Source organism: Anticarsia gemmatalis, chromosome 22 (assembly GCF_050436995.1).
Source record: "Anticarsia gemmatalis isolate Benzon Research Colony breed Stoneville strain chromosome 22, ilAntGemm2 primary, whole genome shotgun sequence".
NCBI lineage: Eukaryota > Metazoa > Arthropoda > Insecta > Lepidoptera > Erebidae > Anticarsia > Anticarsia gemmatalis.
The window spans coordinates 9196036-9221158 of NC_134766.1; the positions used below are offsets into that span (position 1 = coordinate 9196036).

General features: G+C 34.3%; 1 protein-coding gene across 1 annotated transcript in view; it reads left to right on the plus strand.

The window, feature by feature from the left end:
* The first annotated feature begins 4582 nt into the window (after positions 1-4582).
* Positions 4583-25123, plus strand: part of blo (bloated) — an 87737-nt gene continuing 67196 nt past the window's right edge. The window contains exon 1 of the mRNA XM_076129629.1: positions 4583-4766. The gene's annotated coding sequence lies outside the window, so the exon portion shown is untranslated. The remainder of the gene's footprint in view (positions 4767-25123) is intronic.

Genomic DNA, 25123 nt, shown 5'->3' on the forward strand with positions numbered 1-25123 from the left:
AGTGAGTTTTTTTTCATCTAACTGAATGTCAATGCGATCATAATAATACGTTAACCGGCAAATTAAAATGCTCATAACAACGTTCAGGTTTTTAGCGAGTTTGTAGTCTTTCCGAACTGGTAGGATAATGCGCGGTAGCACACATTTAAGTTTCATTAAAATTAACGCTAGAGGCGCTAGCAGTGAATATTCGGGTAACTATTCCTACAACGTATGGATAGATGGCGCTGACTCATAATGGTGTTTATACTACTTGACGACAGAGAGCGTTGTGTTAATTTAAGTAACTCACCAGCAGATGGCATTCAACCATCCATATTTAAGCGAAACATATTGTTTTTGATAAGTTTTGTTGTTTATTTGTTCAATAAAACTAAAATAATATCTCCTCAGGGTTAACAGTCTATTGTGAGGACTCGTTTATAATCGGTAGTTAGATCTAATATGATACAATGTCAATAAATGCGGACAGGAGCGTAATATTTTATTTTCTAATCAGGTATTAGTGGACACGCCGTGGGTGGACCAGTGACAATATACCGACGCCCGTTGCGTGTTGCCCTATCTGAGAAGTACAGGCGAGTGCTACTGACTTAAACATACGAAATAACTTTAAAACAATCACATTCAACATGAATCAGATAATTTTATACCACGAATTATTATTATTAGACAACAAATTTTGAAATTGAATTCCACCTAAATCAGTTGATGGCGAAATTACTTTCAAAGGAAGAAAGGTTTGGTCTTTTGTTGAAAACATTTTTTCCTTTCCCTGAGTACAAACCAATGTTCCTCGTTTAACTGTAGTTCTTAAGTACTACCGGTATACATTTTATATCACATTCGTCATAGCTAAAAATGAACAACAATATAACTCTTTTAAGTCGAAAACTGCCATAGGTAGTACCTATTCAGGCTTTTAATTACACAGATTTTTAAGTAAAAATACTGAACATCAAAATTATTTTTTGCATTAAACCGCATCATTGATTAGTCGTAACAAAGATGAGCAAAAAAACGTAATCATGGCTAAAAAGTAATTGTAAATAATATAGTTAATTAAATGTATCGCCAACCAACGATTATGTGTTATAATCTTAAAGTTTTTTGTCGAAATAATTTTGAGGTTATGACTTTGACAGCTTGTGTATTGACAATCGTGACCTTTGTATTGAACTTGAAATTACTTGCGATAATTTTATTAGAAGGTAAAATTTTTTTGTAACGAAATGCTTTAATTGCTTTTCTTTACGTGCCGTTCAACTTTGAGGGGCTGAATATAGCAACTAACCATTGTGTAGATGTCAAAGTACAAATATAGACGCGTAAGTGAAGAGTGCAGGTGATGGAAACGCAACAACGCAACGACGACAATATTCCGTATTGCTATCTGCTACTGCTTTCCCACATTTATCGAATTTATTTCGCGAACCGAATTTCTATTTTACAGGTGACTATGTCAAACATTCCTTATTGGATGGTACCAATGGTAGGAATTGAGATACAAGACATAATTGCCCGCTTTTTTTTAATCTTAGTCAGCTTTATGGAGTTTACATACGAATGCCTCCAAATTTTCACATGTTGTTGACGTCCTTATTCTTGGGTCTCCGACTTTAGTTCAAAGTCGAGTGCAGCCCACTTTGTTTTAAAGACATTCTACAAGTCATTGATACAATTATTTTGGGAGGAAGTCGGAATCAGCGACTTTATTACAAAAGTCGGTGTCGCCGAATTCGTTTCAAAGCCAGTCTACAAGTTGCCAACAGGAGTCGGCATGTCGGCGAGCTTGTTGCCTATAATAACTTAATTAAATAATACGCGTATTTGTATCCGAGTGTACATTATTACATACATAGCGTTTAATAGAAAAGCCGTGTTATTCCTATAACATGGTGCATGTTTAGAAAGTGTCTGTCTCTACCCGCACTTAATATCAAACTTTATTATATGTCGATCGTTTAGAAAATGTTGAAGTAAGCTAAGTGCTACCTAAGTGTTTAAACACGTAAGTGAAAGAAATATTCCTATCCCAAAGATGTGTCATGCCTTATTACTATCCCACTAGCAAAGCTTCATTTTCGAAGATCTTTGACAGTCGTTATCAGTAGTCAGAAAGAAGCTTGAAAGTCTGAAAACCAATATTACCGATGGGTATCGCGTTATAACCTAGGAAACTGGGTTGTGGAGCTCTGATAGGCAGCCGCTCCATGTAATATACTGGTATTCAGCTGCATCCGGTGAGACTGGAAACCGACTTAACATAGTTAGATCTTTGACGGTTGTTACCAGTAGTCAGAAGCTTGAAAGTCTGACAACCAGTCTTGCCAATGGGTTTCGTGTTATAACCTAAATAACTGGGTTGTGGAGGTCCGATAGACAATTGCTGCATGTAAAATACTAGAATTCAGCTGCATCCTGTGATACTGGAAACCGACTCTATCATAGTTGGAAGAAAAGCTACGCTGATTGGTAATAGATCAATAAACGTCCGAAATACTGAAATTTATTTTTATGTGACTCCTTCAAACTTGATTATTCAAATCAATTCAATATATTATGTTCATATTTGGATTCAGTCAGTCTACAATTTATTTAAAATCACTAACATCCATTTAAGTTATTATTTCAAACGTTAGCAAAAAATACACATTATTATAATAAATTGAATATGTAGGTGTAAATAATGATTACATAAGTGATTGTGGGCAAAAACTCAAGTTATTTGCAAACATACAAACATAAGAAGTTTAGTAAATTGAAGGTGTTGTGGTTAAAGAAATATACACGAAAATAACGTTTTACAAAAATACTGTATTAATATTATATGGAGTTTGAATTAATAAAACGACTTTTCGGAGTTATATGTGTATTAGAAATAATTATTATCACTTGTTCCGACAGTGTAGGAAAACCTCGTGATGCAAGCTTGTATGTCTGAGAGTTCCTTAAAACAGTCCTTGAAGGTATGCAAAGTTCCGACCCGCTCTTGGCCAGCGTGGTAAACTCACGGCCTGAACCCTCCCTCATTCCGGGAGGAGACCTGTGCTCAGCAGTAGGGCATTAATGGGTAAAATGTATTTATTTTATAGTTTTTATCGCCTATTTGTGTATTAGAGAATGCGTTACAGAAAGGTATTTGCAATAAAAAGGGTTACTTTTAAATATTTTTCTATAGGTTTTCTATAGCACGTGGCTCTAGAAGAAATGTTTTATGAATAATTTAATAACATTATGTTGTTACGCACATAAAACTTGTTATGTCTATTTATGGCTATTTTATAATTCCTTAATTATGTGTTTCTTGGCAATGACTCGACATTTTTGCATAAAAAGATATTATGAACTGTTTTTCAAGAGATTTTTACCATATTTTTAAATCGTGGTTTGCTCACACGGGAGAGGGATAACCTTAAGCCCACCACGATCACGTCAGTTAAGTGCTGTTTGTGGATTTTAGACTTATCATTGAACATGATGTAAAATCTATAGATTTCTTCCTATCCATAGTTTAGTATTATTTAATACCCATACAAGGCTGACCACAGACTATAGAAATAAAAACCTCAGCAAAAACTTCGCCGGATGAAGCTCATTAACAAATTGAATTCAAACTAAACGTGATTTCATAGAGATAACGAAAATAAATCAATGATTATAATATAATTAGCGTGACTGAATGTTTTGTGCACAGATTATAAAAGACTTAAATATTAACAGCAGGGCGCCATTGTGGCAAAAAGTTGGGAATTCTGAGCTCATCCTGTTTTGACCAAAGTGCCAATAGCAGCGCTTTTACAACGATGTCTGTCTATAAATTTTTCAATACCACACTACTGTATGAAATATTGATAAAATTTTGTATGGAATTGAAAGATAGTTACCAAATAAGTACTGCATTTAACGTTAATTGATGTTTTAAGAAGAAGATAATATAAGTCATCTATTAATGAAATAAATTTAATAAAGTGGTATTAATTATATCAATCATCAAGTCATTTCTTTTTCTAAATTCTAACCACTTCTTTTTTCTAAAAAAACTACTCCTAAGAAAATAGAGGATGAACTTTGATCTGTAAGCTTTTCATATTGCGTCCCACGCCTTTCGCGGAACACCTAGTAAAAAGCAATATGAATTCTAACAATACTTAACTCTTTACAAAGGAATGGCGTATCCACGAAGGATTAAGTTAGGCTAGAAAATAATCAACACATTAATAATAATTGCACAAGATTTAATGACTGACCACACTTTTTGACCCCCTTGCTCTTGATATCTGGCAAAATATGTATTATTTAACACAGCTTTATCCAAGCATATACTCATTATTAATACAGCAAAAACACCTAAATAAAACCACAATCAAATCCATAATCCGTTCCAATCCGAAGCAAAGTCAACAACGAGTGGGCCCAAATGACATCACGATTATAATCGATAGCATTTACCGATTTGGCTGTATGACAAACACCTTCGTCCAAATGTATAAACCGAGTCGTTTTCCTTGCAAACAGCCTTATACATATGCGTTAAAGCCTTAACTCTATAGCCTACGTAATGAGCTCTCTCACTGCGATTTGATTCAACTTCAGTCGACCTCGGGCTGTCGTAGAGAGCGGACCGACGCCATATTGAATTTACTGTCAAATTTCGCGCCGATTTGTGCAGTGTTACAACTAAAAATAGTGTTGTGTAGTGTCAATTCGTGTTTTGAAATTGTGTTGTGTTGTGTCAAAACATAAGTGCGGATAGGAATTTCACGGTAAGTTTTAAAATTAATATTTGATTCTCAATTTACATTAAAGCGTGAATTTAAATATAAATAATACTAAATATCATATAGTTGTCTTGTCAAATCGATTTAAAAGTGATTAAAGTCGATTAGTCTAGTTAATCGATGTAAAAGGATTGTGGCAAGGACACATGAAATTTGCACTGAGATAATTTACAAGCTAACTGGTAGTATATGTCTGTAACAGGTTGCTCAACTTAATATCAAATGTACCTTTAGAACGTAATGTCGGTCGAGTAGATCTGAGCAGTTTTAACAACTACTACATACATAATATCACATAATACTTAAAAGTGTGGGTAGAGAGAGAAATACACCAACATTTGTTACAATGTTTGTCCCATGTAATAGGGAGCGAACCTATAGCCATATACCGGGTACATTGCTAAATTCCAGACTGTTGAAAATCATCATGTTTTTAAAACCCGTTACTGTCCCACTGCTGGGCAAGGGTATCCTTCCGAAAGAGGGAGAGATTACTCTAATATAAATTACTAGCTGACCCGCGCAACTTCGCTTGCGTCACCTAAGAGAATGGGTGAACATTTTTCCCGTTTTTGTAACATTTTTCGTTGCTACTCCGCTCCTAATGACCGTAGCGTGATGTTATATAGCCTTATAGCCTTCCTCGATAAATGGGCTATCTAACACTGAAAGAATTTTTCAAATCGGACCAGTAGTTCCTGAGATTAGCGCGTTCAAACAAACAAACAAACAAACAAACTCTTCAGCTTTATTATATTAGTATAGATAAAAAGGGCCAAGCACTTTGTCCGTCCTGGGAATCGACCCGATCTTCGTGGTCAACAGTCAGATACACTACCGACCGCGTCAGAGGCAGTCTTTAACAAGTTAAGTATCCGTACCGTATATTATCACGTTTAACACTGTTTAGCGTTGCGTTATGTCCGCGATGACGTCTTGATAGACTTATGGCTGGTTTTAAAACTTCTGAATAGGTATCGGATACCTTACCGGGGAGACAATTGTTGTTGTTGACATTTGTTTTTATACATTTACTGTCATTTTAGCAGATATGCTATCTTACTTATAAGAGCAGACTGGCTTGACTTCGTCTGGGTAAATTACAATTTTATCCCGATGTATAAATCCTATACAGTTACAAACATATTAAAAAATAACCTTATTTAATTAAGTGGTCGAAAAGTTATGTACGTACATGCATTTGAATGATTCATTTTTATAAGTACAGATTTTGTAGAAAATCGAAGCTATTTAGCTCAAGTTTGGTAACTGAACCTGGGACCTTGCAGTCAGTAATTAATAAGTAACAACCCGGAATCAGCAAAACAATTCTTTAAATGACTAGACACCATATTGGAAACCAAACATGTGTAGGTGTATTAATTTATAACACACCTCTGCTTATCTTCAAGGAAACAGCCGTGATGTTATGCTAATGTTAAACTGTCATCTTTTTATTTAGAAGTTAAAACATAGAATCTTTAGTAATTTCTTAGAAACATTGACATCATGAGCTAGATTGAAATGCAGGTATGAATCTAGAATCATACTACTACTTACTTTTCGTATGTATATAGATAATGCAATATCCCCCGGTTTCTGAGTACATGTAGCGGTAGTTTATCTATTCAATAGCTTTTTTATATGAGTTTTAACGCTATTGAATAGATAAACTACCGCTAAATGTACCTCAGAAACCGGGGGTAAGATAGTTGTCAGGATTAACAAAAACATATAATGCTTGTACTTAACAAATAATGCTTGTGTACACTTGTAAAAGGTTCATCCAAAATGCCCATCCTATGTAATTTCTTGATGTATGGATGTGAATGAGGCAATGGAAGTTTGTTAGGATCGTACCAAGTGGCGTTCTTTGGTATCTGCTTACCTCTATGCTCCTATATGTATGTTATTTAAATAATGTTGAAATTCGAAATAGTGACGTCACTATGTCGTATTTCTATACTAAAAGTGTTTGATGTGTGTTAATGTTTCTGACATTAGATAAAACGTAGCCGATTTGGCCAATAGTCTACCCTATTTTGACGGCCTCCGGGGCGAGGCGGTTACGATGGTTGCCGAAACCAATGTGTTGGTAGGTCGTAGGTTCGATTGCCACACATAACTAACATGAAATTAGGTTCTGGTTATAATTTGTATCCGTTGTTTGTTTGTTTTAAAAGGCCCTGCGACACAAGGCTACCTTTTATAGTCCAAAAACTAAGTACGCTCCTTGAATACAAAAGGGCCACAAATCGAAATCTATAAATTTTACAGGAGAGCCAAAACAAATTTTTGAAACTGTTTTTTTATAACATTTCATATTTTTATTTATTAAATATAAGATGTTAATATATCATTAGATGCGTATTTTTTAGCTCTATCTTTCTACAAAATAAACTTTGTAATAGCTGTTACCTATTAAGAGAAAAAAGCATATAAGTCCCTTTTGCATTCAAAATTTGAACCAATATTATGAGAAATATGTCAAAAATTAAACACAGTTTTACAAATAAAAATGGTTAATTGTACTTTTTTGGTAAAAAAACCGTATCAAAAAGTTTATTAATAATTACTAAGTAAAACCGTAACTGAATAGACCAGGAAAACATTGTATTAAACAATCTAAATGAAAAAATCTTAACTTTTTATTAAGTAAGTAAAAGTATTGAGATCAACTTTGTGCGTAACTTTCATTATTTAGTAAAATTAAACATCAATCATCATCATCAATCAATGGGTAACGTGACGAGTAGACTGAGTGCAGCAGGAGTATTTGCTTTAAGCTTTTGACAGCATTACTCATTCCGCCATAGAATCATCACTCCATCCAAGTCCTACTTAAAGATACTATGTAGAATCGAACCTTCAAACATCAAACTCATCAAAGCAATAGACAACAATATCATTCCAAGCGTGAAACAGGGAGACCCGCTATCTCCCAAATTATTTACCAGCACCCTCAGAGAAATTTTCAGGAGCCTGGCGGTGTTATGGTAATCAAAAGCATAGTTGTAAGTGGTAAACAGTTAACAAACCATTGTTTTGTAGATGACATAGTCCTCTTCTCTTTTTCGGCATCGGAACTCGAATCAATGCTCAAAGATCTGAGCACGGCAAACCTTCAGATTGGACTGAGTAAGAACCGTACAAAAACCCAGGTTATGACCAACAACACAAAACGTAGGGTCGAGGTAGACGGGCACGTCATAGACTATGTCGACGAGTTACACTTGCTAGGGCCAGATAACCTCTTTTAACAACTGACGGGACAAAGAGTTGGACAAACGTGTCACAAGTGCCTGAAAGAGATCCTGGTCCAGGAAAGAGCTAATGAAGGGTAACCTTCCACTGTCACTGAAGTGAAAGCTCGTCGACATGTTTATACCTACTACCCGTCCTTATCTACGCTGCCCAAACATGGTCCCTTACGGAAAACCAGAAAGAGCCAGAGAGCGATGGAGCATAGTATATTATGCATCAAAAGAACAGATCACGTCCGAAATTCTATACTGCGCTCCCAAACTCGCATAGCCGATGTAAGGGAGAAGACCGCCTGGCTGAAATGGAACTGAGCCGGCCACATCCATACTAATATTATATCCATACTAATATTATAAAGCTGAAGAGTTTGTTTGTTTGAACGCGCTAATCTCAGAAACTACTGGTCCGATTTGAAAAATTCTTTCAGTGTTAGATAGCCCATTTATCGAGGAAGGCTATAGGCTATATATCATTACGCTACGACCAATAGGAGCAGAGTACCAGTAAAAAATGTTACAAGAACGGGGAAAATATGACTCTTACGTGACGTAAGCGAAGTTGCGCGGGTCAGCTAGTTATCCATATGCATTCGGAAAGGTGGACCCGCATATCTACCAACTGGATGCCAGAAGATGGTCATAGCAGACGCGGAAGACTTAAATGGAGATGGCGGGATGACCTAGACGCATTTGAAAAGGACTGGTCGGATCTTGCCCCTGAAAGAGGAATTTGAAAGGAAAGGGTGCCTCTTTACTTTGCCTGCATCAAAATGTATTATTTTATTTTTAAAATTGTAACGAAAACTATAATTATTATCATACCAAACGGTCATATTTCTGGCCGTCCCATTCTAGCACGCTAAAAATGATTATTTATTCCACAATAATTTAATGCAAAAGGGACGTATTTCAAAATATGCTACTGTTATATTACAAAATATAATAACAAATACTAGTGTTTGAATGTAAAACGGTCGTTTTCAGAAATATGGCACTTTTGTATTACAAAATATGGTAACAAATACTATAGTTAGAATGCAAAAAGGACGTTTTCCAAAATATGGCAGTTTTGTATTGTAAAATATAATCACATTAAATTGAAATTTTGCACCCAACACAGACATATTTTGGATTGTGGCACTTTTTCATGCAACTGACGAGCATTTGCGTTGAATCTCCGGGCGCAACTCGCAAAGTGGCTGTTTTGCACTGACATTACCTGTCAAAGTGAGCTAATGCAAAAAGGGCAGTAAGTCAGTGCAGCCATAATATAAGCAAAAATGATGGGGGTTTTTTTTTTACTATAAAATATAGTCGGTTCAGGTGTCATTTTTGCAATAAAACGATTTTCATTTTTTTTTGAGTTGTGGCCCTTTTGCATTGAAGGAGCGAGTAGAGACTTACTTTACCATATTATTATTATAAAGTTATTTCTACATAATATTCTCATCGTTGAAGATCGTCGGAATTCTAAAGAAATGTAATGAAACAATAACCATTCTTTCACTTACAATAAAGATAATTATTTTATAAGTATGCATACACGTCTACTTATTCCTACATAGCTGTAAGGCATTGAATACTCAGCCAATACATACAACTATTGAATGGAGAAAGGTATTTAACAAGTAATGTTATTTATTTAATAATATTATTTATATTAACAACGATAATAAAATGAATAAGTATATAAACAAAGCATACCATACATTTACAAGTAATGAGTGTATCGGCTATACCTCATTCTCGTGATCGAAGTTTTGACGTTCCTTTCAGTTGCTTACCCCCGGTTTCTGAGGTAAATTTAGCGGTAGTTTATCTATTCCATAGCGTTTGAACTCATATAAAAATAACAGTTTGAATAGATAAACTACTTCTAAATGTGCCTCAGAAACTGGGCATTAGGGGTTGATTTTGGAAAATATAGTCGTAATTTTTTTATGTCGGATACTTAGTCATCTTTATGGCTAGTCTTATGATAATTGGTTTAGCGGTTTAGCCGCAGAAGAGTAGACTTTTTTTTCTTTATTTATAGGCTTTATCGTTGTGCGATAACGTCCACCTATAAGATTAGGTTTAAAATACAAATTAGCCTGCTCATAGATGATTATCTATGGATCCCAATTTATGTAAAATTCAAAGAGATAATAGATAGATTTATACATCTATAAAATTTGTTTCTGATTGCGACTTAGTTAGTTAGACTTAGTAGACCTATGGGCTCTGTCAAGTTATAAACTGTCTCCGAAATTTTGTGTACGAAATTTCTTCGAAATTCATTTAGCAATTTTGGATTGAAAAAGTAACAAATACATTTATAGATTCATTCTCACAGATAAAAAAAAAACAGAGTAATCCTCGGAAATAAGTACAATAATTTAAACAATTGCAGCCAGTGTTTAATATAAATATTTGGACTTTGTATGTATGTAAAATCCTACTGAATATAGTATTCATTAAGTGTAAATTGTTTTTCAAATAAGTCGTAAACCTCAGCGTGTTAATGGATCCGAATGATTTTAATTTTAAAATGTGTTTAACCTTGATAGCGTTGAAATAAATAATACGTTTCAGATTATATTAGAAGTTTTACTGTTACGAACATTGAAGCATTTGGCAATAAGAATAACTGAATATTTTAACAATTTATTCAAGATTGTTTAAATTGTATTAATTAATTTATCAGGTGAAATATAAATTGTTGGTTTCTTACGTTATCTGTCAATTTAACTGTCGGATAGACACTTATTCGACTTCGATATGGGTTCAATTCTCGGGTCAAACAGAATGCTATGGGTCTTTTCCAATTTATACTATTCTCAATATAGTAGTCCGGACTTAGGAAACGGGCCCGGTATATGGCAAAAGGCTTGCTCTCTATTACATGAAACTAACTTATGAATGGCTGTGTTAATAATGGTGTATTTCTTCATGTATCTTTCATACAACTTCAGGCGTAATGTTATGTATGAAATTACCAATAAACGGTCTCCCATCTAAGGAGTTTCCGCGTTAAAAGTTGCTTTACTCTCTGATCGTTAAGTTTGTTTACTGACTTTTGAGGTTATGTAGGGATATAATAAACAGAGATATCCCCTACAAATCATGTTTCAATGACAAGTGTATTAATACACTTCTGCCTACCTTCTATGCAATTAACGTGATGTTAATTAAACAGATTTGTTAATTTCGTAATAAAACATTACTCAGTTTCATTAGTCATTGCGTAGGTTTCATTTAAATGCAGACATTAAACATTTTTTTTGACGGCAACATTTTAAAGTAGGTATTTTAATACTGGCAACATCCCTGGAGGCGATCATTATTTAGAATGGCCCTTAATTTGAGTATGAAATGGTGGAATTTATCAAACGCTGTTTGATCTAATTCCGGTCTTCTTGTGATGATTTCAAAACCTCTTTTTATAAGCCATTCATTGTTTCTTTACAAAAAGATTTTGAAATGGTATGTTTATATACTCTTCACTAGTTGTTATCCGCGCGGTTCCGCTCGTATATAATACGTTCTATCTTAGTGATTCTTGATTTCTTAATTCATATTCATATTAAAAAAAGGCTTTGCTGATAATGATGTATCGTTATTTTTGAATATTAAGGCCTATGTTTGATCCCAAACCTTCAACTTTAAACCGCAAAAATCCATTAATATTGGCTCAGCAGTTTAGATACAAAGTGTATCAAGCAGACATTCACTTTAGTAAATTATGGATGATTCTGAAGCCACACAAAATTTGGCCAATCGAGGGATATTAAAAAGGTTTTTTTCTATTGTTTTAAGGCTTGCGTGTTATACCGCCATCTTATCACGCAATTTAAAAATAAAGGAAAGGAAAGTGGAGGATATTTTGGGATTCAAATGAACTGGAATATTTCACAAGTCATTTTTGTACTTCTTTGGTAAGTGGAAAATAATCACTTGGTTTGTATTCGCGATAAAACAGGCACGACTTTTGGGAGAATAATACATTACCTGCCCAGCAATGAGAGAGTTATAACAGATTTAGTTAATGTTAAAATCAAAACTCATTACTGTCCCCGGAGTAATAGATATAATCTGTAAATTAATCCTTGATTTCACTGCGGATTTGGAATTTTGAATTGTTTCTGAACCTGCCTAGAGAACATCAGGCATGGTTTCTTCACAATATGTTCATTTTAGAGGCTAATATAATATTTTTTGACACCTACTAGTTATATATTGTGTGATAGAACTACCCAAACAGAAAGGTTTCCCAAGGGGAGTTGAAGTAAGGAAGGCGGCGAAATCAGGCAAATCACTTTGCAGCATGTTTTTGAGAACAGAGATATTATATTGTTTCTACCCAACTTAACATGAGATAAAGACAAGACAAAGAAAAAAAAAGGCAGTAAGCAGGCGGACTTACATCTACAACTATATAAATTTTCCCAGATTTCCCACACCCCAAGTACCAGGAGTTCATAATTCACGGGCAGTTCTATTAATAACTCTGTATTTGATAGCTTTCGCGCTCAAGTTTATTGAGCATCGCAAAAAGCGAATCAGCACGGTGGTCGGATGTTGTTAATTAGTAATACTCAGGTTTTTGCTGAGATAAGCCGCGGTCCTACTTCTAGCGATTTCATAGGCGACAAGCGGGCAGCGTTAATTGCTTTTTATTTTAATTTTATAATGGTAAAAGTATCACTTGTGTTTAAGGGTTCGAACCATAACACACCAAAGACTTTTTGAAGTTATGTGCGTTAGAAATAATTTTATCTTGTTTAAACGGTGGAGAAAATAATCGTGGCGAAACCTTGCATGCCTGAGAGTTCTTTAAAACAGTCCTTGAGGAAATGTATTGTTTTAACCCAGTGGTCAGTAAGATGGATTTAATACCTAGCCATTCTCATTACAAAAGGAGGCTGGAAAAGGCGGTAAATTGACACAAAAGACATGTTAAATGTCAATAATAAATGTTTAAATTAATTGGCGAAGTATTAAGTTCACTATATTTATTTTTTTATTCATGTATTTTTATATTTAACCCATTAATGTCCCATTACGGAAAGGGTCTCCTCCCGTAAGGAGGGAGAGGTTAGGCCTCGAGTCCACCACGCTGGCCAAGTGCGGGTTGGGTAATTAATTTTTTTATATCTCCCGCTACTCGCTTGCAGTAAAACCTGAGCTTTTCTTACAAAAAGCGTCTCAGTGCGCAGGCGTAATGTGGGCAGGAGCCGCGGCCGTCCGACCGTGTCCTGTGACGTCATCGGACAAAAAACAACTCATTAACACCATGATTCAGTTGTTATGGTGTATCACTACTGTGTACTGGGTTCGAAGCAAGGAATTTGACTTAAGGTGATGAGGGAGTTCGATGTATTATTAGTTAATTATTTATTGGTTTTTAACTAATTTATTGAACATTGCATATATTTAGGTATTATTTGTTTTCGTTGTTAAAGGAGATCTATTTCCAGCAGTGAGATGGGAGTGGGTTAAACAATATTTTTGAAGCTTTGAGATTTATATGAGGACTTTAATTAGAAATGCAATATTTTGGATTAAAACTCCAATGCTTTACATATTTAGTCAGCGTTCATTTAAAAATGAGACTTCACAATTGTTATATTCATTGTTGGCGTAACTAATTTATTCTTTAAAGAAACTTGTTGTTTTTCAAATAACAAAAGAAACTACGTTTGTTTTCACTACTAATTAGTTGTTCTACGTTTTGGCGGTCAGGTGTACAAATTATACTAAACCTAGCTGTTCTACGCGGCTTTGTTCGTGTATTAAGAATAATCCTTTGTACCAGCAGTTTAACTATGCTGGCGTAAATTCGAAAACTATGTTCGATACTGTCTTCAACTATTTTCGTGCAAAATTTAACGAATATGGGTTCAGCAATTTGGCGTAAGAGTAGACAAACTTTTGCATTCATGTTACTACCTTGTAACCATGTTTACGTTGACAGATTCCTCGGATGTTAGTCATAGCATAAGCTATAAGTATGTAAATTTTATAAAAATCTATGTCTAAGTTTTGTTATGAAACTGCAACATGCAGCCTCACAAACTGTCCATTTATAAAATAAGTAAGAATGAAGTATAAAAAAACCATCGGCTGTACTCTTTTTGTATAAAAAACTACATTTAAAATGAGTTTTCAAGGTTAGTAGTAGCAAACATAGTAAATATACTGTCACGTACAAAAGACATCAACGCGACCTCTAGAAATTAATTTCAACTGCTCTTAATATATGAATTAACCTTTTTTTAATTATTTATTTTATGTGCAGTTTAATTCGTTTTATGTATACTTCGGTATTTTTAGTTTTATAATTTATTAATTGGGATGGTTTTTTGATCTAATTTGAAATATGAAATTATATGAGTAGTATTTTAAAAGATTTATCAACCCTAATCTCCTTAAAAATCTACGTCAAATAGTAATATTAATAAATTAGAATTGGCGCGGTCATTCCATAGATGGGTGACCGCATAGTGGTATTTGAACTGGGCGTCTCCGTGCTTCGGAGGGCACGTTAAAAGTCGGTCCCGGTTGTTGTCTACTAAGATAACAGTCGTTAAGCCACGTCAAAGGCCTCTCGGGCGGCTTGAACAACTTTGACACTAGGTTGACCACTAATCATACGACAAACAACAAAATAAATTAGAATAGAATTATTCTCACTATCCGATAGATAAATAAATTAATCTATACATATAATAAAATTATAACAACCTCATGTCTGTACATTATAGACATTGAAGAAAAACTAAAATGGGGGATCTTCATACAACAAATAGAAGCCAAAAATATGATTTAAATTCTTGTAATAAATAAGTAAGTAAATGAATAAACGAAAGTGTCAAAATTCGCCCTGATTATCTAATAGGTACTTATTCAGACGGCAAAACTACCAGTTATTTACAGTCCCTTTGAAAGTACACAAAAAAATTACCTACAAAACCGTAGACATAAACGGATCTGCGTACATTGAACAGCCTTATTTCGCTTCCTTCTTCCTTAATGTCCAATTATCGCTGAACTGATAAGTTATCTTTATACAAATAACGACGGTATGAAACAAACGCTTTGTTATAACTACAAGTATAGATACTTGTTATTGCGCTCGGTTTGGTTTGTGTAATAATGTGACTGGCTTTATTTCAGTTGTCTTAAGTAATTGTATGAAGGTGTTTGAAAGGATACTCGTACATTGGCGTATGATAGTGTATGAAAATGTATGTAAACACAAGTATAAAGCGTATAATTCCGTTATTGCGATTTTTTCCAACCTTGGGGAGGTTCAATTCCCGGTTTGGTAATAAGTATTTTAGAGCCTATAAGCAGTATAGTTTTGCTTCCAATATAACACACAAAACATTACTAGCTTTTGCTTTGATCTCTTTGAAAGGATTTCCGGAGTTATAAGCTTCCTTTGCCTAAATCCCATTAAAATTTAATTTAAATTCGTCCAGTATTTTAACATGAATAACTCATTCAAACACTCTTTTAAATACCTTTCAAAAATAAACTCTATAATGTTACCATAGATCCATTTTCAAAGTCTATTCAATCGTAATTGTTGCAGTAGTTTTCACATAACGTTGGCATAAACAAACAAACAATAATTACAGTGTATTTTATAATATTTATACACAATGGTATGAGATACAAACAATAAACATTTGCTGTGTAAGTGTATACATATTATTATGCTTTACATAGACTTTAAAATGTGTAGACATGGCTATTATTTTTCTATTTATATTTTACCCATTACTGTCCCACTGCTGGGCAAAGGGCTACGGAATATAAAGAGAAGTTGAGCCTTGAGTTCACTCTGGCCAAGTGTTGATTTAGAGTCTCCTAAAGAGCTGTTTTAAAGAACTCTCAGGCATGTAATATGTCACGATGTTTTCCTTCACCGTTAAAACAAGTGATAATTATTTGTAATACACACAATAAAAGTCATTAGTAATGATTTAACTCTCGATCATTTGTGTGGAAGGTGAATGCTTAAACCACATAGTTCAATCATCAATGCTTTTTCACTTTACGTTACGGCTAAAATGTTTTTTGTAATCTCCTCTCGACTCATGTAATCCTAGTACCATCATATTAACAAATGTTCATAATTAGGTAAAAAAATATCATATAAAAGATGTTTTTGACCGCACACACTTGGACTTTTGACCTCAAGAGGTACTTGAAAGGTCTGTGACCTTATTAAACGTAGTATTTTTAATTTTTAAGTAGTTATTCCTGTTTTTGTGGCCATCTTTTATAATGTAATGGTTTATTTTCGCACGGTTCGCTTGAGAATTAATTAGTTCTGAATTTATAGTGTTTTGTATTAAATTGTTAATTCACTTTAAAATTATAATTATGTAGATGATTCAATGTTTAGTAAAACGTTTAGAAATTGTGTATTCTATTGTATTTTATGTGTTATAACTTGTTTTACTCAAATTGGAGTATCGCGTTTGCATTATTGATTTTTAAAATATAATTTCAAATTAATCAAATTAATTCAAACAGTTTAACCGTATAACACAATAGATAGACAAACATAATTTTAAATGTCAATACAGATTCTTATATAATTTGTGGATTATTGCTTGAAATTACTTTACAAACAATTTGAAAAATCTTTTCTTCATATTTTGCACGCTTATCATTGGTGTAGAATGACATCATTTTTTTTGCGAAACCTTCAGTTTATTTTTCAGTATTCAAAGGCAAACTAGTCATACCTAAGACGAGTCTTGTCCATCTCATATAAAGATATCAGAACCAGTAATATCGTTGGTACTCGCAAGCGCGATGCGTCAATCATTTCCAAGTCGCTTGCATGTGGGTGGGTGTTTATCTGCAGGCCTCGATCTACGCTCCTTGCATTTATGCTGCCCTGGTACTTTGTGCTAGCCTCGCTATTGAAATAAGTGCATTTTTTACTTTTTTAGTATGCAAATTATTTGCTATAATAGTTTTGAAAAATGTGCTTCGGGTTTTTATAACTATAACAATGGACTAAGTGTAAAAAAAATAGCTTTTAGGTCTGATAAATGGTTTTATATTCTAAAAATCTAGGCTTTCAAAATAATGATAAATTATTCTAAAGTTAAAGGAAAACTTCGTGATCAAATTCTGCATACCATGCAGTATTCTAAGTAAAAAAGTCGCAAATCCCTTAGAACAGTCATTACTAATAGTAAAAATGCGAACCTACGTCTGTGGCTACTTTAAGCTAAAACCGCTGAACCGATTTTAATGAAATGTTGTATTTAGATAGTTGAGGACTTAGGATCGAATAGCAGCTACTAATCCTTTAAAAAATTGACCCCTAAACAATTGAAACAGAGGTACAAACTTTGTACACGAGGGAATTCACGCGCGTCAACTAATTCGATTTTGAAAGCACCTAATAAGTTCATGTATTAAATACAAGCCTACACGACCTACTATCAGGACCACACCTAACATTATTCTAAAGATCTAAATCTCAAGACAAGACTGTGTTGTAACATCTCATGTGTAGCGGTGTCGTAATACGACCTTCGTTGCAGGTGCCTTATATAGTCCGTCCTGGTTCACGCTTGACCGACGGCTGTGAGAATGTAGTTAGATTATAGCAACAGTCGGTAAACTATCTTTGCTGTGATTACTTATCTTAGATGAAGGATAGTATTGAAGTACTGAAACCTTGGATATTTGAGTGTTCTTTGAACAGTTCTTGAAGGAATCCTCCGTTCATTCATCGTATGGTTAGTGGTTAACCTAGTGTCAAAGTTATACAAACCGCCTGAAGGCCTTTGACATGGTTTAATGACTGAGGTGCTGGACTTTGAACCACGGAGGCGCTCAGTTCAATAGTGCGGCCATCTATAGACAAGACAAATAATTTCGCACTTACGGCCACTTATATGTATATAGGTAGTTAGGATTTCTTAAAGAATAAATAGCACGCAATGAAGCCGCGGCATAAACTAGTCTATATAAATAAAAATGAATCGCCAAATGTGTGTCTCGAGAACGAATAATTTGGCAATTATATGCCATATTTCCTGTAACACTCGAGGATGAAAATAATGCAATAAAAATATCAATTTACTAGTTGTAAATAAATATTTAACACTAGTGACAGGTGCCGTCTCCCAAGTACCCCAGGAGCTATCTTATACGAAAAGATCATCACTCATAATGTTGAAATTATTTTCAAATAATAATGTGACCTCTGGCTTGTCAAAGAAGATGCAAACATACCTTGTGAACAACTGTGTACATATCATGTACAGGGTGTGTGTTTTTAAAAATAAAGTATGAAACTGTATCAGACACTAGGTAAGTATAAAATAGTATTTTTTATAATCAATGTTTTTGTTTTTTTTTTTAATCAATAATAAGCCGTATCAAAATGTGGCTTATTATTGTTGTCTGGCTGTCTGATAATGTTTCAGCCAAGCCACTGAACGAACTTTGATAAAATCATGGAGATAGCTTGTCCAAAATCCTGAAATAAAAATAAGCTCCATTTTAATGTCAAGAACTGCTGAAATAGAGAACGATAGATCATATGTGAGCAAAGACGCGTGGGTCAGTTAATATGATATATTATAGTTACAATTACTTTCAGACAAAATCTTAGGCATTTCTTCAAACAGAAACACTCTGTGCATAGGTAATATAAGTATGTATATATACTTATTTAAGTATTGTTTGTATATGTGACAAGTAATTCATTTCAAACGTATGTGGAGTAAGCGGTAAGGACATGTGTGTTCGTGACAGTTTGGCCTTACGCTCATTAGGGCTGTTAACTACGTGATTATTTGTGTTTGTACAATAAAATACTGGGTAATTAGGTCACAAATTACAAGACTTTTTAACTCTTTGGCTACATTTAGCGGTAGTTTATCAAATCAATAGCGTTTAAACTCATATAAAAAATGCTAATGAATAAATAAATAAATATTGTTGGACAACTCACACACAGTCATTTGATTTCAAACTAAGCACAGCTTGTACTGTGGTAACCTGGAAAATAACTGATATACCTCCAATTACCTTATATAGATAAATTGACAACCAGGCTCGGTACAAATACTCGTGCTCATCACACAAAGATTTGTCCCTGTTGGGATTCGAACCACACGCGGCGCTACGGTTGTTGCGGTGAGGTGACTGCTTAAACCACTGCGTCAAACGTGCAGACAGACAGATAAACTACAGCTAAATGTACTCAGAAACCGGGGGTTCATGTAGTATAAATAATAAATAAATTTAACCCATTAATGTCTCACTGCTGGGCAAGGGTCTCCTCCCGTAATGAGGGAGGGGTTAGGTCTTGAGTCCACCACGCTGGCCAAGTGCGGGTTGGGGACTTTGCATGCCCTTAATAAATGTATTAAACAAATTAAGGCATGCAAGGTTTCCTCACGATGTTTTCCTTCACCGTTGGAGCATGTGCTAATTATTTCTAATGCACACATAACTTTGAAAAGTCATTGGTGTGTTGCTTCGGGTTCGAACCTGCGACCACTTGCGTGGGAGGTATCGACTTATACGTAGTATAGTATTAGTATAATAACATGGCACTTGCCAGCCCTACAACTGAACGGTAACATGTAGAGTCGCGCAATCTCGTCGTTCGTTTTGTTTGTGCTAATGTTGGTCACATTGACATCACTCTAGTTCATAGTGAGGGGACACGCCTCACTTCTTAAAAAGTGTTATTGATAACTGTTATAAATTGGTTATCGTTATAATCAAACAAAGTGTGAGCATTATGTGACTTTTGAAAGCGAGTAAATTTTTGTAACATTTATTTGATTTTTCTAAACTAAGATACATAAAATTACGCTAATAGCTCTTTGCCTGCATATTCTTATATAGATATCTATGAATCTTTCTGTTAAATATGGAGAATATAGGTACGCCTTGTCTCAATATGAGAAGGAGTCTGGCGCTAGTCCACTAAATTAGTTAGATTTTAAATTCCTTTAAAAACCGATTCATTGCTATATCCTAAAGCACTTTAGTATCGTACACTTTAAATCAATATATGAACATCGTAAATCTTTGTTTTCATGCTTGTAGACCAAAAAAAGTTACCTTTGTCGAGATTTCGTTGATTCTCTTAAAAAATGCTGCTTTCCATTCCATACCTATTCTTCTATCAAGTAATCCCTAACCTATGTTTTGAATTTAACAATCTAAATGATAAAGACTCTTATACCTTCAAAAAACGCTAACAAGCTATCTACAACAGTTATTCAAGTAACTAGCAGCTATTAATCACAGCTAATATTAGTTAATCAGTGGTCGTTATTGTACCTTAGGCCATAATTACGTTTGATCATTATGAATGAACAAATTAACTCGTAGATTGAGATGTTTGCTACAAATTGTATGTGATTGTTATGCATGGAAATTATATGTTTGTGGACTTTTATTTTGTTTTGAGGAGATTTTACTTGTAAATAGTAGTTAGTTTGTCTATAGGAGAAAACATGTTGGTAGAAAATATACTTTTTTATGAGGAGATTAATTAGTGAATTTGGATTTTTTGTTAATTTTAATAATAACTGTGTATGTAATTGTCTGAAACCTAGCTTCCCTTGTAACGAAAGCAGGTCCATGTTCAGCTGTGGAAATGTAAAAGTAAGAAATAATATTAATAAGTAAATAATTAGTTGAATTTGTAATTTTTTAAATTTAGGATTTCCTTATCATATAAAAGTTTCTTCAAACTTATATTTGTATAATACTTAAGTATTTAAATCTAAACGGTCTAATAAGCAGTAAAATGAAACAAAAAATGAGAATTATTGTCAATCGTTCTATCGGTAATGTGTCGTTATAAAACCAAGCATGCCTAGAGTTCTCTATCACGGTTTTCGAATGTATATAATAAAGTCCCCAATCCGCACTTGGGCAACGTGATTAACTCGAGGCCTAACTCTTCTCTCATTCTAAGAGGAGACCTTTGCCTAGAAGTAGAACAGGTAATAAGTTAGCATTTCTAGTATTTATAAAGCCAGTATAATAGCTGTATAACAAATAGTACCTAGATATAGCACATCCCTACTACTTCAAAATTCAGATCTCGTAGTACAAACGTTTTGGCAAGCGAGCATGTTTTAATGTACGAATTAAATGCAGTTAGAATATTAAGTACTTCTTTGTTATCTGCACTTGTATAAGATTGTGTGATGTATGGAACCGGCTGGTTGCTTTTTGTGTGTTACTAAGTTTCATAGTGCTTTTTGTAGGATTGTTTTTGGCGTGACAATTATTTTGATGATTTGTAGTTTATTGTTTAGATAGAACTTCACTTGCGTCACATAAGAGAGATTGGGTCAAATTTTTTCTCGTTTTTGTGACATTTTTCGTTGCTACTCCGCTCCTAACGGCCGTAGCGTGATGTTATATAGCCTAAAACCTTCCTCAATAAATGGTCTATAGATACAAATAGAATTTTTCAATTCAATTCAAAACAAACTCTTCAGCTTTATAATATAAGTATAGATTTTTCTAATTCCGGGTACTACTGTTGGGCAGAGAGCTCTGCCTTTGATTTTCAGTACTCCTGGTTTTTGGTTGTATCTGTTCATTTATCTGAGTTTATCCAATAATGTTGCTTTTATTTGTTTACTACTCTTAAGTATCGGTGGAATTAATCCCAAATCAAAAGTACTACTTCTAGCATAATTCTTTTTCAAATCTGCCTTAGTCGTTTTTGAGAAATTGAGTGAAAACCCTAGTCCAAATATTAGTATGAATTCAATTTCCACCCGATTTTTATTCTGGAGTTGTACGATTACACGATAAATGTGTATAAAACGAAAATATTTATACAACCAAAAGATCCTCATATAATCAGATACAAAAATCTGTCCTCAGTGTTTCAAAATGTCATTTTGTCATAATTATTCCGGCACTTGATATTCTGTTCGCATTCCGATAACAATGTAACTTGTGTTGTCATATACATATCAATGTTATATACATATTTATACAACACTTCATTCCACAGATTTTTAAAAGTGATTTTCCGCATCTGCTTCGTTCAAAACGGCTTTCCGACTATTTTTACAATCATAAAAAGTAACTATCGTATAAGTAACTCTGCATCTTTGTATGAAGAAATATTAAGTAGGCTATGTTTGATCCTACGTCTCTGCTATATTTTATCAAAATTGGTTTAGGGGTTTAGTTGTGAAAGAGTAGTTGATAGACAGACACATGCAAACTTTCGAATTGATGATATTAGTGTGGATTAGTGCCTAGGCTTCAGCCTAGTTGGCTGTAGCTAATTTGGACAATGGAATAAATAGCATCATATCATATTTTAGTTTAGGAAATGATAAAGAAGTCTGCCATACTAGTTAATTGTGTGGTGACCAAATGCGGGTCCTAGCTAAGTATAGATCGACCAATTTCCAAATCTTTCACAGACAAATATTAATCAAGTTAACAGTTCTCTAACAATACTCAAAATGAGAAAGGAATTACCTACTCATAAATCACTTCTAAACAAGGGTTTATCCCTAGACTAAAGTCTGTATGACTCTATTTATAGTCAAAAGCATTATGTTCATAATAAACTCATTATTAGTCCCCCATAAAAGTATGTACAACTATTTCATTCACCTTAATCGTGTGTTTTTAATCAAGTGGGCGCAGGTTCCGATGACGTCAGAGCTATAAAACCTTCTGATTGGCTGGGTGATTGTCACCTTGGCTTGTGTTTGCCCACGCGCGTATAAAGTTATTTTACTTGGATTTTTTTGCTCGGTATAGTATTGTGATCTGGCGCCGGTTAAGTGGTATATTTCAATAAAATTGAAGCTATAACGCTTTTGAAATTCTTGGCTACTGATATGATGTTGTTTATATCTTTCTACCCGCATCGATATAGCTTGAATATTCATGTACTTTTCTTAATGGTTACGGGACTGTTTTTACCAATAAAATATTGTTTAGGGATGTGAATGAGGCAAGGGAAGTTTGTAAGGCTCGTACTAAGTGAAGTTCTTTGGAAAAGGCGTGATTTTATGTATATGAGGCTGTTATATTTCTTTAGTCGCTTGAATTATCTTAGATACTAGCTGACCCGCGCAACTTCGCTTGCGTCACATAAGAGAATCATAATGTTCCCCGTTTTTATGTACTCTGCTCCTATTGGTCGTAGCGTGATGATATATAGCCTATAGCCTTCCTCGATAAATGGGCTATCTAACACTAAAATAATTTTTCAATTCGGACCGGTAGTTTCCGAGATTAGCGCGTTCAAACAAACAAACAAACAAACTCTTCAGCTTTATAATATTAGTATAAATTCCTCACACTTCTTCAGTAAGTTGATATTTCCTTAAAATACTACTAATTTCCCAAATTGTTGCCTTTGTCGCTAAATAATTTAAGTACGTCATTTACCATTTGATTAAACTGCCTGTTGCTTGAAATGTCGTCCGCATTGCATTCAAATCCGTCAGCCATTTTTGCGGTATTAACTGACAAAGCATCTTACTTAAAGACACTAAAAGGATTATTACAGTACTTTTAAATAACAAACATACAAACAAACATAAAAAATCACATATACTGCATCAGTTCTCGTCCATAACTACCAGGCGGACAGCATGTAGGAAGAGGTAGTTCTTTGTCTCGTCATACTATTTAAGGAGTTGTATCAAGATGCCTGCTGTGATGCAGTCCTTATTCATTGGACTTTTTTGCGCACAGGGTCATTGTTTGTAGGAAGTTGAGAAAATAAATTGCAGGCCTTTCAACAAGTCGATTAATATTTTATACTCACTTGAGGTTTTTTTCTGGAGCCGACAGTAAATCTTTTGTCACAGGGCAGACTGTTCTGATACATGGTTTATACCTATCAAATCAGATAAAAAAATGTATTTTTTCTTTCTGTTAAATGCTTAGTGAATTGCCTGGAGTTACGAAATTGAGTTTGTAAATCTCCGTGCTTTGGAGTGCACGATAAGGCGTTGGTCTTTTGATATTTCACCAGTAGTGTCGGTTATCCGTTCCACCCGGCTGTGAGAGTGATGGAATAGAGAGTGTACCTGTGTATTGTGCATACACTTGGACACTATAAACAAAGTCCTGCACAGTTATAGACTGGTGTCAATTAAGCTGGCCACCTAACATCGGCCAGGAGCATATTACCTTATTTATTATGCCAGGAAGAGATCTGCATCAGCATCAGATAATGCGTCTCTAAAGAACCGGTTAAATGTTTATTTAAAAATGATCTACTTATCATACTGCGACATTGAATAGACTTCATTTCAATACCACCCTGAACTTTTGCGAGAATGCAGTTTGTTTCATCATTATAATTAGCTGATTATAAATTAAATATTATGACTAGGTGGTCCAAGTTGTTGAGTGCGTGACTTTCAATCACGAGGTCGTTAGTTCAGTTCCTAGGTTGAGGAAAGTTTCAATTGGATTTTTCATCCGTGCGATGGTGTATGCTGATCACGAGGTATAGGGTTCGACTCCCGAATCGTGCAAAATGTGGTTCTGTTTTTTTAATTTATTTTAGGATATTTTATTTGTAGCCCGGAGTTTAGTTACGTGCCAGGCTCGCCCTTTATTACTTACTGTCCTCTGCCTATACCGTAGGACATAACAGGCGTGCATATGTAATACATGTATTTTTCTTAGGCAGGTTTTAGGGTGGAATCTCACTTGATAACTTGCAAGGTAGTAAGGCTTTAGTACTTAAAAAACCCACCAAAAGGTTCGCGTGACATTTCCTTATTTACTTCACTGGCTATGCGATCTCAAGCAGATATCATTGACATTCTCACATTTATTTTAATCTTCTTACTCTTTTTATTGGAAATGCAGCCTGAGTATCTAGTTGGGGGTCTTAACTGCAATCTTACCTCTGTCAGTCTACCTTTCATTTCTACATTCAGCCAAGTGTTTTGCCTAAAATCTTCTAGATACTTAAACTGTTTCTGAATAATATTTCCATAAATTGATTAGCCTCTAGATAAAAACAAAACCCATTTATTTCATGACAACATTAATATATCATTGCCAAAAACTCTTCAT